The sequence below is a fragment of the Malaclemys terrapin genome, chromosome 5, assembly GCF_027887155.1.
Source record: "Malaclemys terrapin pileata isolate rMalTer1 chromosome 5, rMalTer1.hap1, whole genome shotgun sequence".
Lineage (NCBI taxonomy): Eukaryota > Metazoa > Chordata > Testudines > Emydidae > Malaclemys > Malaclemys terrapin.
The window spans coordinates 88,026,070-88,043,566 of NC_071509.1; the positions used below are offsets into that span (position 1 = coordinate 88,026,070).

The 17,497-nt window shown below is 40.8% G+C and overlaps 1 protein-coding gene across 2 annotated transcripts in view; it reads right to left on the reverse strand.

Moving 5' to 3' along the window:
- The window catches only part of SMAD1 (SMAD family member 1), a 71,125-nt gene extending 56,053 nt beyond the window's left edge, over positions 1-15,072 (reverse strand). Inside the window, exon 1 of one of the 2 annotated variants that reach the window (XM_054030619.1) lies at positions 14,900-15,072. The gene's annotated coding sequence lies outside the window, so the exon portion shown is untranslated. Of the gene's footprint in view, positions 1-14,659; positions 14,862-14,899 lie in introns of those variants that run through there. The other variant, XM_054030620.1, reaches the window with a different exon arrangement.
- Positions 15,073-17,497: the final 2,425 nt, after the last annotated feature.

Here is a 17,497-nt window from a genome sequence, read left to right on the forward strand (position 1 = left end):
TGATCCAGGTATAGTCAAGGTCCAGACGCCAGAGAAAAACAACAACAACAAGTAAATAAAAAGATCTGGGGGTCCATTCAAAAGCACCTGGCAGTCTGGATTTGACCCCCAGTCTGCCTATTGACTACCCCTGACTAAGCCAACTGTGGTTTGCCAGCTGGTGAGAGCATTAGTGCTATGATAAAAGGTCAATTCTAGGAGATATCAGTCCAAGGGCTTGTCTACATTACCTGCTTGATCAACAGGCAGCGATTGATCCAGCAGGGATCGATTTATTGCATCTAGTCTAGACATGATAAATCAACTGCTGAGCACTCTCCCGACAACTCCGGTACTCCACCAGGGAGAGAGGTGCAGGCTGAGTCGACAGGAGAGTGTCAGCCATCGACTTACCTCAGTGAAGACACCATGGTAAAGTAGATTAAGTACATCGACTTCAGCTACGTTATTCACGTGGCTGAAGTTGCGTAGCTTAAATCGAATCCCTCCCCCCACCCCCGCCGAGTGTAGACCAGGCCTAAGATGGCTCCACTGTCCCTTGCCCCATTACTGACTCCCAGCCTGAGAAAAGTGCCCACTTTCCCTGCAACAGTGCTGTTCTATTAAAGAGGGCAAGCACTAATTGAACAACATCCCGCCACCCAAAAAAAGGCAGAGACCAGCCTTCCCACCTGCCAGTTAGCCAGGAGATTGAGAAGGGGGAACCCTGGGGGAAAAATAGGGCCTTTTCTGTGGGAACATTCTGAGGGACTTAGGTGCCCCTCACCTTCCCCCACTACTCTACTCCCAGTCCACAAGCCACAGGTCGTTTGCCAGATGAGGACACAAGTGGGTAGCATTTCTGGTGGGGAGAATGGGAAGAAGAAGTGGGTGCATGGTCAGGAAGGGACTCTCAGTCAATAAACTATGGAAAGTTCAGTGGCAGATTTGTCCGAGGCTTTAGGACAGTCATATCAAGGCTAGGTTCTAGGTGCACTACAAATGTTAATAATGGTGTACCCAACTATGTCAGGTATCTGATTACATCTGACAGGGCTTTATGCAGTTCTGTCTACACAGCAGGATATATAAGCCAGGGACATACTTATGAACTATCTGTTAATAAGAGCTGATTGAAAATTTTCAAAAGTCAATACTTTTTCCATTGCAAATAAAGGACAAATATTTTCCAATCAGCTTAATTGACTATTATATGGAAAAAAAGCTGTGTGTGGATTCAGCCATATTATTACCTTCTTACAAATTTAAAAAAAAAAAAAAAGTGGTTCAGCCATTTTACCACTACTTTGTGTGCAAAAGCAGTTAAGCAGATTCCCCCCCCCCCCCAAACCGTCTTGAACAAGTTATTCACCTCAAACAAACAAATCCATAGGTCCGATACCGAACTGATAGGTGACTAGAGACGTTCTGTGATGCTTCTAAAACTGTCTAGTCCAACAATTCAATTCATTAGGACAGTAACTATACTGGTTACCCTAAAACTACATCCAAACAAAACACACATAGCCAGTTTAAAATACAAGTAGACATTTTTCCTAATCATTGACACTATTACCTATTGCAACACTTAAATGGCAAGCATTTGTAGAATTGTAAAATGACTATTACAATCAGACAGCATTGCAATACAATTGTGTCTTTATATACAAAAACATTCAAAATACATCGTCCATATCCATATTTTAATAATAATTATAGATTAACATGATTTCTCTGAAATGATACAGGGTTTGCCACTACCAGTCCCTCTGACATATAAAGATGCTTCACTGTCTATACAGAAAAATGGGGAGGGAAGTCAAACCTCTCTGGCGTGGTTTGTTTTGTTTTGTGTGGGTTTATTTAATTTATTTATTTATTTAATAGCAAATCTCAGGTTCTCCCTTCTCTCTCTTAGCTAGAAATTCTGGCATATTTGGGACTGTAACAAAATCTCCCTCCCAGCAAATGGAGAAATAAAAAGTATTCTTTTTAAACTGGTGGTTCATTCAAATGCCCCAATCAGGATCCCACCTGTGTTAGGAGAGGTGCAAACACAGGATGACACTACCTCCGGCTTAAGGAGTTTACAATTGCAAATTATTAAACAGAAATTTCAAGGAAGCAGAAAATATATTTAAATAAATTTGAGGCCGTTTATACAGATAATAAGTGGCAAAAAAAAGTGTTTCTTTAAAGGTGACCCAAAAAGCAAATGCAATTGCTTCCTAAATTTCCGTATGAGAAAAATCTCAAAAGGCCTTGAAAAAGGCAGGAGGCGGTTTATCAATTCCCTGGACTCTGTAGTACTCGAGACTCATTAGCTTACAGTGGTATATCATCGTCAAACATCTTACTCCTCCCTCTTTCCTTCATTAGCAGATGTTTGTAGTAAAGCCAGCCTTTGTTTTTAAGAGGACTCCTAAATGGATTCTTAAAAGTTCTGCCAGCAACTTTAAAATTAGTTCCCCCTTTGTTTTAAGTAGCAAGAGAAAGGCTTTTCTACTGATCACAAGCCATCAGATAAATTTAACAGTATTATTTTGAAAAGAGTAAATATATTCTACCTTAGTCCAGGTCCACACATGGAAGGCATTACCAATATTCTAGGATGGATGAAGCTTATCATGGCAAAACTGCACTTTTATCAGTATAGCTATATCAGTTCCATTTAGGCTATGTCCACACCGTACTTTAGTCGCTATAACTTTTGTTGGCCAAGGGTGTGAAAAAACCCATTCCCTTGAACAACAAAAGTTAATGACGAAAAGCGCCAGTGTGGACAGTGCTTTGCTGGTGGGAGACACGCTCCTAGCAACAAAGCTACCACCCCTCGTTCGGAGTGGTTTTATTTTGTCGCCGGGAGGGCACAGCTGTACCATTGTAAGGTCCGTAGTATAGACGTAGCCCTAGACCTCATCATCTCTCTGATGGACGTAGTTACACCAGCGGAAGTCTGCAGTATTCGCCTGGCCTTGGTAGATGTTTTAAGGAGCTGCAGTACTCCTGATTGAAATCTTCATCTCTGACTAGATAATTCCTGTAGCTGTCTTGGGGCAGTAACTTAAGTGATATCCAGATACGACAGAGTGCTAGCAGCAGCACCCTGATCACTGATGGTGCTGCAGCATGAAGTAGGCTACCAGCTCAGCTATGAACAATTAAATACTTTCTACTGTAGGAACATAAGCACCTGGGTGGTAATTACTGGGCTCACAACATAATTGGGAGGATACAGGTAGAAGGAAGAGGCAGAAAGGGGGAGCTTTCTACAGTGTTAAGTCTGAACACAGAAATGGTATTCTTAATGAAATATTACAGCTAGCCACAGAACTTGTGCAATTGGCTATAGCCATTGTAATAGTAGGGATGCTGGTGCATAGAGAGATAGCAGGCAACAAATTGGCAGACAAAGGCAAAAGGTAATATTACTCATGAACAAGTTAACCTAGTAATCCCCTTAGCAAACTGGAATTTAAACACCTAATCAAAAATGAGCTAAGGAAGGAATGGCAAGAACTGTGGGCAAATGAAAAAGGGAAAAAATTCCGAAAAGTACAGTATGTCCTACATTTGACCGTGTTGACATAATCAAAGGCCCTAAGAAGAAGAACAAAGTGGCTCTATTTAGAATTATATCAGGGCATTGTAGTAATTTATTTCTAATTAACATGCACAAAAATAAATTATGTATGACATGTAAAGGTCCATGCAGCAATAGATACTTTTGGATTGTAAAGACGATACCAATGATAGGAGCCATTTATATAGAAAAATAAGAAGCCTTAAAAGTAACAACATTTTCCTTGCAACATTTATGAAAAATACAAGGAAAATGGGGCTCAATAATAAAAGCTCTTCTGCAATTCTTTAAGAACACCAGGAAAGGCATGAGAACCTAAGTCATGAAAAAGATACAGAAGTACAGTGCATTCAACGATCACAGACTCAGGAACCAAGTCTGCTACTCCACAAAACCAAAGAAGGAGCTCAGAAGGGAAGCTCAGAAAGTGAGCTGTGCTGAAGAGGGAGGCTGCGTGGAAAAAAGCTCTTACTGCAAGGTGCCTGTGTTATGTTTTGTGTGAGAGAAAAAGGTGGAAGTATACAAGGTACACATAGTGAAAGGAAAAGAGCCTTGGCGTATTTATGACCATGAGGTGACAGAAGCAGACTAGACAGCACAGCATGCTGGGTAACAGAGAGCACTTTGTGACACCATGACAAGGATTTTTAGCGATAATTCATACTTGCAAGGCACTATCACTTCACCTTGTATTGCATTCCATCCCTATCCGTCTCTTCGTTCCTTGGCCAACTGTTTCTCTCTCCCAGAGAGAAACTTTGCCCAAGCTGTTTTTGAATAATCAAACAGTTTAGCAAACACTTGAACCCTCCTAAGCTACCATTGTTTTTTGCTCTGGGTTACTAAAGGTCAAACTTTTGTTTTTTAAGTGATCTCTCTCTCATCTGTCCAGAAAGCATGCTTCAAGGCTTGAAACTAATATCTGTGTTTTAAATATTTCAAAAGAGACTTCTCTAGATTAAACCTAATGCTAGAAGTTACACAAACTATAACTTACATGTTTAAGGTAATACAAAGACAGACTTTTCCTCTACCTCCTACATCCCAAATGGGAGCACTGAACACATCAACACCAACAGAAATAATAAAGGGACTATTATTAAAGATGCTACACTGCAAAACCAGCAATGGGCAAAAATGCAAAACAGGAAGCTGTAATCACTGAGATGGTAACCTACACATAGCTAGGTTTCCTAAGGTATTCAATAAGGTTAAAGTTTACACCTTTTAGAAAAAGTACGGTTCATTCTATTCACCAGGTCTTCATTCTACATAGTTCTACTAAATAGGTCACTGATACAGTAATATCCTCTATGAACCAATGTAGGTCCCATCCTCACTAGCACAAAGCTAATGGAATTAGATGTCTAGAGATCAGAGAAGGAGACTGCAAATCAGGAAACCCTCATCCAATGTAAATCAACATCGACTTCAATGGCATTGATCTATGCGAGCTGAAGAGCTGTTACACAACTCTGATTTTAAAGTTGATTTAGCTAAACTGTTGGTCTTTAATCCAGTGAGAAAGTGCCTAGGGCCTGTCTATGCTGGAGAAACTATCTTTAGCACAACAGAAGCACAATACAGAAAACCAAAGAAAGTGTGCTATCAAATACAAGGACTTCAGGCTCATTGTATATCATAAGTAGTAGGACCTGAAGACCTTAGAAGAATATGGTGTTTTCACTAGTGAGACAAACCCCACAGTTCAGAGATTTTGCACTATTAATCATTTAAGAATTCAAACTGCTTTATTGAAGTGTGTTACTCTGGATGGAATTCTCACAAGAACAGGTTCTCTCTCTGTTTCCTACTTTTGATCAAGTCAAAAATATCATTAGAATGGCCCTTCACCTTACTTGGCTTCTCGCCAAAAATGAGAAAGAGCACAAAAAATAACCGAAACTTCTTAAAGCCTTAAAAGTTGAACGGGCTTGCTCATCCCATCTCTTCACTCCTTATGTTCTCAACATTTCTCTGAGATTTCTGTACGTAAGGGAATAAAGCTGTCGTTTGCCATCATTTTGCCTCCTTGCATCATATACATCCCTGGAAGGAAACCTTCATTTTCCAACTGTCCTACCGCTTTGGTGACTGACTGAAGGACCAGATAAGAAAAGAGACTATTTCTCTCTTTAAGGCAGTACAATTACAGGTAGAATAAGTATTAAAAATCTACCAGCTCTCCACACTAGACTACATTCCCATTCAAAAAAAGCTACAGAAGTGACAAACAACGTATTGTTGTTGCAAAGTTTGTATAAAGTCTTTAGTCTCAAAAGAAAAAAAAAACTGCATAAACAGCATTATCTGCTTTGGTGTACAACGCCACTCACCCCATAATAGTAGGAATAGGACCAGAACCTTCCCTAATTTAAAATAAATTAGTCTTTGGCTAGACCATTAACACCTTTCTTGTCTTTCACAAAACTGCTCAGCAACCTTAAAAGCACAATTGGGCAAAGAATGGGCAAAAAATTGTTTTGCAAGCCATTTTTCTTTGTAAAGAAACAAGAAAGCAAATGTGGTTTGTGATTCTCTGGTATGCTGGGGATGGCCAGTGGAAAGGGGAGTGAGAAAAACCTTTTATTGTTCATTATCTTGTGTGTGTCATACCTAGAGAGTCTGATAGGAACTCAATCATGCTCCCAAGCTCACAGATAATTACTAAAGAATAATCAGGAGGAACAGCAAGAGATTTAAGAGTTTCAGCAAGTCCTCGATTCACTTCTTACTCAGGTATGCTTTGGAAACAAATATGAGAGCCTCCTTTCCCCTGTATCTAGGAAATAAGCAAGTTGCAACCTGTATATTTTATCCATTAATCAAATCTGCTTTACGTGAGAGTCTTTAGCCATCGGTGCATGCAAGGTAGGAAGCTTTCAATTTTAACTACTTTCCACCTCAAGCCGCACTGAAACCTAATTACATAAAGAGTGCAATGTATTGGTAGAATAAAGATAAATATGCAGTTCATTAACACATGAATGTGAACAAACACAGCAAATGTTTCCCCTCCTCCCCCAAACATGTTTACATGTGGAAACCACAACAGGATTCTTTAGACACATTTCACATTTAAGCCAACTTTTCTGCTTTAAAAAAAATGGCTACATACTAGTTAGTTTACTTTGATTCATTTATATACAAATGATTCTCCACCTAAATAATTTCATTGTTTCATCTCTCTATTTGACCCAATTAAATTACAGCAGGTTTAACATTAAACACTGCTGATTTTAGGCAGACAATTAACGTACATGCACATTAACATGGCATATGTAAGAAGTATGAGAAACTCAAAGATTTACTATAATCTAATGTAGTGAATTTAAAGTAAGTCTCTACTGTAGAATAATATGCTACATATGCAGTATGCTGCAAATACTGCTAATTTAATGTCATATAAAATGTTTAAAATATTCATATTATACAAGTTTGAAAAGACGTTAGCATTCTTCAATGTGTCTAATTTTGTGTGTATAAGACTATAATCACATAACTGTAGCTAGTATCAGCTCTATTTGTCCCTCCCCAATTAATCTATAATTTTCCTGTAATTAAAATTGCCACAGTAGTCCTAACAATATTCTGTGGCCTCATCAACACAGAAATTGCATTGCTTTAATTAATGAGTTAAAAAACCCCAATTCAGCTAAATCAGTGCAAAGCCTATATATAAATGCAAGCTAACTTGATATAAACCAGTTGAAAAGTAAACCAGTGCAAGCCCTGCATAGGCATAACTAAATAAGTTCCTAACAGATTTTAGTTAAATTGGTTCACTGTATATGAACAGACAATGCATTACAAAAGCTGGCTATAAATTCTGAAACTCAATTTATACTTTTATCTGCTAAAAAAATAACTTACCTCTGGGTACAAAACCTTTGTGATAAGGAAAGGTCTGTGAGCTTAAAGCTGTTACCAATCACTCTCCTATTCAACTACATTATTGAGTGAGGAGGGGGAAAACAAATGAGGCACTATCAAATTATCAAGATAAATGTTTTTAAATGCATACTCATTTCTAAGTTATGCAACACTGTGCTGATCACTTTGGTGTAACATTTTAATAATTTCAATGACAAAACTTGCAAGTTAAATATTTCTGAAGAAATAGTTAAATTATAAATTTAGACTATCTGCAATAGACAGCTCTAATTAAGACTGTCTGCATTAACATATTTAGACAATCACATCTGTTGCCATGTAGGAAAAAAAGTCCCTCTTCTAAGCACAAAAATATGAAATAATGCTTTAGAAATTATTGGTGAACCACATTAATGATTTACTCATATGCCAAGTCAGCAGTAACACTTGCCTTTGGATAATACTGCTCTGAACAGTACCTAAATATAATTTTATGAAGGCATGTTTAAAAATAATTTTCTTTTCTCCTTGTATTCCAGACGAGGCCATGTCTACATGAGGAAATTGACTGGAACAGCTCCAGTATAATTTAGGTGTTCTGGAATAACTCCCTATGTGGACACTATTCCTGAATAAAAGCAATTTTATTCTGTAATAGTAACTTCACTTCCAAGATGAAGTAATTATTCCACAATAAAGTCACTTTTATTTCAGAACAGAGTGTCCACATGGAGGCCGGGGTCATTCTGGAATAGTTAAATAAGAATAGTTATTCTAGAATAAATGCCAGTCAATTTCCCCATAAATCTACAACAGAAATTCAACTGAACAAATAAACACTTTCCTACCACTGCTCTAGGATCTTAATTATCTTGCAACTGTTTAAGCATGCCAGGTATTCCATACACAACATTGCTACACTGGACAGCCCTGGAGTCACCACAATGTTAAACTGTCATTTCAATGGAAGTCAAGTACAGAGGTGGTGCACCAGTGGCCACATTGTAATATTAAAATATCCCAGGCACAAAAGATATGGCTGCGCAATTAAGTATCTAGTTCAATGCACTGTACTATGAGGAAAGGCTGAAGGAAGTGGGTATGTTTAGTTTGGAAAAGAGGAGATGGGGGTTGGGGAAAGGGACATGATATCCGTCTTCAGATACTTGAAAGGCTGCCATAAAAAAAAAAAATGGAGAAACATTGTTCTTTTTTGCCATAGAGGACAGGACAAGAGTCAATAGATTCAACCTACAGCACTGCAGATTTAGATTAAATCTCAGGAAAAAATCTTAACTGTAAGAACAGTAGGACCATGAAACAGATGGCCTAGGGAGGTTGTGGAAGCTTCTTCACTGGAGGTTTTCAAAAGGAGGCTAGATCTTTCTTGGATGGTTTAGACAAAAAAAAAATCCTGCATCTTGGCAGGGGGTTAGACTAGACCAGTGGTTCTCAACTGGGACGCTGCGAGCAGGTTTCACAGGGTCCGCCAAGCAGAACCAGCATTAGACTCGCTGGAACCCAGGGCAGAAAGCCACAGCACCACTGCATGAGGCTGAAGCCCAGGGCCCTGAGCCCCGACACCTGGTGCTGAAGCAGAAGCCTGAGCAACTTAGATTTGTGGTGCCCCATGGCGTGGGGCCCCTGGCAATTGTCCTGCTTGCTATCCCTTAATGCAAGCCCTGACTTTTATATGCAGAAAACCAGTTATTGTGGCACAGGTGGGCCGTGAAGTTTTTATAGCATGTCTGGGGGGGCCTTAGAAAGAAAAAGGTTGAGAACCCCTGGGCTACATGACCATTGCAGTCCCTTCTAATCCTTTGTTCCCACAAAGACTAGTTAAGAGAACCACACTTCATCATATGCCTCTGATCCAATTCAACTATGGGGCACATTTAGAGCAAACAGAAATGTGCAAAAAAACTGAAGTTACACTGGGTAAGTCTACACTGCATCTGGGAGTGCACCTATCAGCCCAGCTCCACAGACTTGTGCTATCAAGGCTTACATTAGCACAGGGGTGGGCAAACTTTTTGGCCTGAGGGCTGCATCGGGTTTCGGAAATTGTAAGGAGGGCTGGTTAGGGGAGGCTGTGCCTCCCCAAACAGCCAGGCATGACCTGGCCCCTGCCCCTTTTTACCGCCCCCATCCCGCTTCTCACCCCCTGACGGCCCTCCCCAGGACCCCTGCCCCATCTGCCACCCCCCCTCCCCGCTCCCTGTCCCCTAACAGCCCCTGGAACCCCCACCCCTGACTGCCTCCTGCTGCCCCATTCAACCCCCCCTCCTTCCTGACTGCCCCCCAGGACTCCTGCCCCCATTCAACCCCCCCGTTCCCTCCCTCTGACTGTGCCAACCCCTATCCACACCTCAAACTCCCCTGCCCTCTATCCAACGCCCCCTGCTCCCTTACCGCGCTGCTTGGAGCACCGGTGGCTGGCAGCGCTACAGCTGCGCCGCCCAGCTGGAACCAGCCACACCACAGCGCAGGTCAGGCCGGGCTCTGCAGCTAAGCTGCCCGGCCGCCTAGAGCATTGTGCTGGCAGTGCAGCGTGCTGAGGCTGCAGGGGAGGGGAAACAGCAGGGGAGCTAGCCTTCCGGGCCAGGAGCTCAGGGACCGAGCAAGAGGGTCCCACAGGCTGGATGTGGCCCGTAGTTTGCCCACCTATACACTATCACATTAAAAATAGCTGTGCAGCTGGGGTTGGAGCTCAAGTTCTCAAGCCTGGGGGATGGGGTGGGACTACTGCCTGAGCTGCTACATCAAAGCAACATCTGTCTACACAGCTATTTTTAAGTGTGCTAGCACAAGCCCCAATACCACATGTCTGTGGATCCAGTCTGAAAGGCTCACTCCCAGATGCTGTGTAGACATACCCTTCAATTCTGTTAATCTGGGCTCTTTTGCATTCCTTGGAATTGGACTATTTTTTGAAGTGTTTGGCTTTTCTTCCCTAAAAGACAGCTTCCTTTATGCAAATGAACATTTGTTCTCCACTGAGACTGTATATCTCTGTAGTCAGCCATCAGCAGTAAAATTCTGTCCCTCTTCCCCCTCCATACTTCACCCTACAAGGGAGTATGATCTTTAAAGCCAGAGGCCTGTTCTACACACACTTCTTGTGCTGGTATAACTATTTCAGTTTGGGGTGTAATTTTTTTTTACCAAGATAGTTATAACAATACAACTCCTTATGTAGATAAGTTATATTAATACAAAGGGGTCTTATACCCGTGTAGCTTAGGCCCCTTCCCATAAAGTATACCTTTATACTATCATAACTGTGTCCACACCAAGGAGGTTAAACTGCTTTAACTATACTGGTTGCAACTTGTGTATGTAGATGAGCCTTAAGACATTCACATCATAATAAAACATGCTTAAACTAACTAAGTTTGTTTTAAAATTTACTTTGGCTTAAAAAAAAAAAAAAAAAAAAAAAAAAAAAAAAACCACACACACACACACCAATTTTTAGAAATTCAAGAACCAGTATCCAGAAAACCTTCTTTATAAAAATGGGTGGTTCCAATTATTTCAGACATCCTTACCCACACAATAAAAAAGTAAAAGGGATTTCTGAATACTAATGTTCAGATTAGTTCTGCAGGAACTGGAATGGAAAAAGACTGGGCAACTTGGTCATAAAAAAAAATAAACCACAAATAAAAAGAACATTAGAAGAGTCACTTCATTAACCACAAGGCAGTCTTTGTGACCTCATGTCCATTTTCACAGGTTTTACAGTCCCTCTTTCAATAAGGTTATTTCATTAGTCTGTTTCACCACAGCACAAGAGAGCACCTTATCCCCATTTTACAAATATTTCTCCTAAAAATGGGTTTCAATGCTTTACTTCCAGCTCAGAAAGTAGCTTACCTAAAGGGCATCTTGTTCTGATCGGACTGAACTTGTCTCTTCAATCTTCCCGTAATATTCTATTGATTTTCTAGTGCTTTCCATAGCCTCTCACAAATCCATTTTAATCTGTAGTTATCACAGATAAATACAGATGGATGCAAAAAAACCTAGTTTCTCCCAATTAGCAGAGATCATATATGATACAGTGGTGATTTCACACAAGTCAAACCAGATTGCAATTAAGTCTACCACCACCAAAATACCAAACCAAAGGACACAGACAAGAGCCACAAGCAGGATTTGCCATGTGTGCATTGTGAAGATTTTACTAACAGTACAAATAGCAAGAAGATTTAAGATGCTTAATATACAAAACAGTTAGTTTATGCCATTAGAAACTAGTATGCCACAAACTATTTACAGGAAAAAAATCTGTTTAAAAAAAAAAAGTCACAGTTGACTTCACTAAGGAAAGTAGTGAGCTATGGACAAGCAGGATTTAAAATCAGTTAGTTTTTAAAATAGGTCTGGTCATATAATTCAACATATGATCAAGACACAATATACCACTCAGTTGTACAGAAGCATTTCAAAAGATACATTCAGAGTCACTACTTCTAGTAGGATAAAGATCACTAGTAGACTGGAAAAAAAGTGTTAAACCATTTGCCTGCTTTCACCACTTTGTGTAGTCAGCAAGTAAAGCCTGATCATTTTTGAATCTCGGGAACTGTATAAAATTCAGCTTTTCCCCCACCCAATAAGAGAGATGTGGTCATTCTCCATTTCAATTGCTAATGACTGGGAAAAGGAGGTTAATAATCAGGGTACCTCTGCTCACACAATTCCTCTTTATATTTCAAATTCTCTTTATATAAAGTGTTTTAAGTTATACACATGGTGCTCTCTGCATCACGCATTTTTGAAGCATAACGGGCCATGCCACACATGTTTGCTTTGGTGCCCCCATAATGTGGTTTAATTATGATGACTGAACTAATAGGCTCACATCACAGACTTTTACAGGTTGACCCCATGTCATTCTGATGTATCATTTTGCACCAGTTCAGTGCTGTAAATCAATTTAAGATCTCCAGCACGCTGAAAAGGCTGGTAATGATGCTTTCTCTGCAGTCTCTGGGGACTCCACATTATACACAACCTACATTATTTATAAAGCGGAGATGATGCCTCCATTAGCCTTGTAAGACTACAGAAATGAAGGCTTTTGTATACACACAACTTGGACTGGGTAGTGCACACTATTGTATTTTAAATATAACAATCAAACTTATTACTCCCTACTTTTTTTTTTTTTTTTTTTTTTTAAACGTGGCTTCTAAATTTCAGTCTTTAACTTGCACCCATAAAGTGGCTCAGAATTTAAGGAGGGTCTATAAAAATCACTCCAGTATTTACAAAAACTGGTGCAGCAATGTTATTAACCATTGCATTGCTTCTCTTTACATTTCATCCCTTTACTTACTGGTTTGAACTTAACACTATATTTATCAACTTCCAAACTCTTGAATTGGTAGATACTACTTAAACAGCTTGAGATCCTTCAGTTTCTGTATATCTAGTCTCTTTCCTCCACTGTACTGGATCAACGAGTATACAAAATGAAAAGTGGAGAGGACAACATAAGGAAAAAAGTGTATTTGATTACATACCAAGGAAATGGAGGGGTCAAAACTAAAGCAAGGACAAATCCCTACCCTTAGGGTAATCTGATCTTGCCTTGAACTGATCCTTTCTGGAGACTATGTAAGGCTCCTGGATCACCCAACTCCAGAGAAATCTCTGTCAAGCCCCAAATTATAGTGTGAAATTAATTACAAGATCAGAGTCTGAACAACAGCACAGGAATATCAAATATATGGGTTTAGGGTTTTTCCATCTTAACATTAAAAAACCCTAAAGACAGCCACCACTGTAAAGGAGTCACAAAAATGATTTAAACAAGGTGCCATAAGAATCTTCTACCAACTGCCCTGCACAGAACTCCTATCCAGATTGATATTTTTACATTGTGAGTTGCAACTGGAAGCAAGTCACCAATAAATTTAATGTAGTAGTTACAGACAAGATTAAAATCAGTTTTAACACAGCAAGTTCCTTTACAGGATTCACTCATTGTTTGACACACTGAGGTGCAGACGCTTGACTACATGAAGACTAGCAGAATTTAAAGAAAAGTAGTCTCTGTGGGTTGTTAGTCTCAGTTTTGAGTTTCATGTTGTGTAACATACAAAATCACACACAAGCTAAGTCTTACAGGGAAGGAGAAGTCAGAAAAGGCAAGAGTTGCCAGTTTTTACATGTAGAGCTGTCCGAAATATAACCTTTTAACTAAAATGCTAATTTCTAGAGACATCATATCCTATTATGTCTGCCATAAACAAAAGCAAATATATGCCCAGCCTTAATCTGAAATATACACCAACGGTAAAAAAAGTAGAATTAGATGTTTCTGACCATCAAATACTCCACCCAAGAGAAGGGTGGCACCTATTCTTAGATGCGATGAACATCAGTTCTTTTTCCTAACTGAAACTACAAATAAGCATATGCTCTACAAGCAAACTGCAAAGCCAGCCTGCACATCTTCTGTATTTTTATAAACTGCTAACGAAGGGACAAATATTGTAGTTCTTACTCAATCAAAACTCCCACTGACTTAATTAAAAATGATAGGGTCTGGCCCAGCTACTTTAGAAAGCATGATTGAACACTTGCACATGGACATATCTTAATAAAATTTAAAGATACATCTATAGCTGGATAATCTCATTCTGTAAAGTAGAAGTAAATTGAAAATCACATTGAGAGAAGAAAAATCATGTGCATCCAAACCTCCTAATAATCAGAAAAATTTTAAGTGAACTTTGCTTGACCTCTAAACAAATCTTGTTGCAAAAAGCAAATCCATTAGGAGGAACCAAGATTTGGATTAGCCAAGTCATTAGAGAAATGCTTTTCCCAAATAAAAACAAAGGGCATTTGCCTTGTGTTAGCCAGAGCTTTACAGGAACTGTTACAAGTTTCTCCCACTTGGCTTTAAACACAATGGGGCCAGGACAAAAGTCTGAAGCAGCAGAAGCCCCAGGAATAGGGTTTTCTAATGAGAGGGGAAAAAAGGGAGAGAGGAAGAGGGAAGGAGAGAGCTCTTGGCGGGTCTATTTTCTCTTCCTCCAGCCCAACAAAGAAATCTACCCAGAAACTTTAAACCAAGGAAGGCAGCAAAGAAGAAAGCACAGAAGTCACAGGTTTCTCTGCACCCGCAGAGACGCCATCATGCTGGAGAAAAACCCTGTCCCCCCTCCCAAAAAAAAAAAAAAAAAAAAAACCGTCCCTCCTTACCCAAAATCGTGATGAAAAGAAGAAGCCCGGACCCGAGCCTGAGGTTAGAAATAACCGGGGAAGGGGGGGAAGCAACAAGCCAAAGCGTAGCCACCATTCAAACCACTTCCCTGGCTGCAGCAAGCCCTGCCCGGCCCCGACCAGCCAGCAAGCCCCAGGACGCAGAGATGGGGTAGGAGGGGTCCCCGCCCAGGCACAGGAGCAGGCTTGGGAGAGGGCAAAGAAGCGCAAAGTTGTTACCGGCTGCTGAGCGGCGAAGCGGGCAAAGTAGACACCGAACGCCGCGGCCGCTCGCTCGCTCCTTCCTCCCCGGCTGCTGCTGTTGCGGCTCCAGCCGCCAGGCAGCCCTGCACTCGCTCTGCCTCTGTGCCTGGATTGATCTGGTCTCACTGGCGTCAGGCAGTCGGAGCCGCCCAGCCTCCACTTACCCCACTGCCAATATAACACACACACACACACACACCAGGCCGGCGAGGGATCCTCTCCAAATTCCCACCCCCGCCAGCAGCTGCAGCTGCCTTGGGGCCCCTCTACAAACTACTGGGTCGTGCTCCTCCTGCATTGCTGGATTAGTTTGGTTCGTCAGGGCCAGCCTCTAGCGTTCAAAAATCACGAAAGTGACTTAAAAAGCACCGTTTAAAAAAACAGTAATACATTTTGGCTACTTTTTATTTTCCATCTGGTTTCGCAGTCTTTAGGGTACACTTGCTTCACGTTTCAAATGTGTAGCCTGCAAACATGAGGGCTAGTAATTTTTGTATTATTATTATTAAAGCTGATATTCTCACAACAATCTCGTGTTTCCAGGCGTTGTAGCCCCGATTCTGCGGTGCAGTCTATGCTTTTTGCAGAGATTCACCACCACAGAGCTCATGCCGGGAGCAGAACAAAGTTGTTGAGGAAGAAGACTGAGAGCTTATCTACACAGCGAAATTTCCTGGCAGAACTTAATTTAAACCTGTATAATTATACTGCCATAGTAATGCCAGTAAATTTCTCCATGTAGACAAGAGCTAAGTATTCTATTAACCTAATTTTAAAATACAGATAAATTGAAGCACAGAGAGGTTATAAGGCCCTGATGCTGCTGACACTTTTGCACAGGAGTAATTTTACATGTGTGAGTAGTAGTCCTGGATTACTCATACATATAAAGTAACTCGTGGGTGTCAGGCCATGTCTACATTACGGGCGCTACAGAAACATCCCTACAGTGCCATAGCTACACCACTGTAACCCCATAGTGTAGACACAGCCTACAGCAAGGGAAGGGATTTTTCCTTCACTGTCGGAACACCACCTCCCTGAGCAAAAGTAGCTAGGTTGACAGAAACATTCTTACATGATCCTACCCCAGGGATTATGTTGGCATTGCTTCCAATGATCAGGTGTATGTAGATTTTTGACACCTCTGAGTGCTGTAGCTATGTCAACCTCAAATTTTGAGACCAGGCCTCAGTATCTGCAGGAACCTCACCTAAATGACTTGCCCAAGATGACAAAAGAAACCTATGGCAGAGGTGGGAGTAGAATCTAAATTGTCTGGCTCTCAGGCCTCTGCCACAAGATCACCTTTACTCCCATACAGGTTAATAATGGAAATTCAGCCACCTGTCTGGTAAACAGACATACAATCAGTATAATAAACACAACAGTGGAAGACATGGGAATTTTGGTAAAGGACATTGGGGGGATCTCTCCCCAACTCAAGAAAAGTATCATGGGTTCTTTAATGTCCACACAAAGCAGCCAGGGCCTTCCTTTAAAAAAAAGGGGGGGATCATCTTGGATTAAATTTTGTATTTTAAATAAACCAGTCCCTTTACCTTTTACCACTTGCACCTTCTATTATTAAAAATGAATGGACTCTAATAATCCAGTTTACTCTGAACCATTTATGCTGTGTTTACTTTTTGTACTTTATTCAATTTGGACAATTAAATTAAACCACTCAGGTTTCCTTTTCTGGTCCTCATGCATCAGTAGAATGCTGCAATGTATGAGTTGAAAATACTACTGTGAAATGCTTACATCCAAACAAAATAAAATGTTTCAAATTATTTTTAAGTGTAATGAAAACATTTATAAATAGAGAAGTGCAGAAGAAGGATAAGCTAATTGGCCTATATTGTTTGCATTGTGGTAAAACCTACAAACCCCAGACAGGGGTCAGGACCCTATTGTGCCAGGCATATACACACAGTGATAAGATAGTCCCTGCCTCAAAGATTTAACAATCTAAGAACACCAGGACCAGATCCTTGAAACCAGGTGTTGTTCCACTGACTTCAGTGGGCCCCAATGGGTAGAAGAGTCTGCCCATACAGTCCTCACTGTAGGACTGGACCCTAAGGGGATGTGACAAGAAGCTAATTAAGTACTAAGCAGTGCAGTTTGTCAGGTGTCTTGTTAAATCCACAATTTTTGCTATTTTGTGGGGGGGAAGGTTGGGGTTTGTTTGGTTTTTGTGAGGGGGAGGTGGGTGGTGTGATGTAAAGGAGTTATAGTGCTTTCTATTATTTAGTTAACACTTCTTCGAGGGATGGGGAAGTCTAGATTTTATAGGCTACCTATCCTAAAAAAAGAACAGGAATACTTGTGGCACCTTAGGCCTGGTCCACACTAACCCCCCACTTCGAACTAAGGTATTAACGTAGCTGAATTCGAAGTACCCTAGTTCAAACTTACCGCGGGTCCAGACGCGGCAGGCAGGCTCCCCCGTTGATGCCGCGTACTCCTCTCGCCGAGCTGGAGTACCGGCGTCGACGGCGAGCACTTCTGGGATCAATCCGGGATCGATTTATCGCGTCTAGACAAGACGCGATAAATCGATCCCAG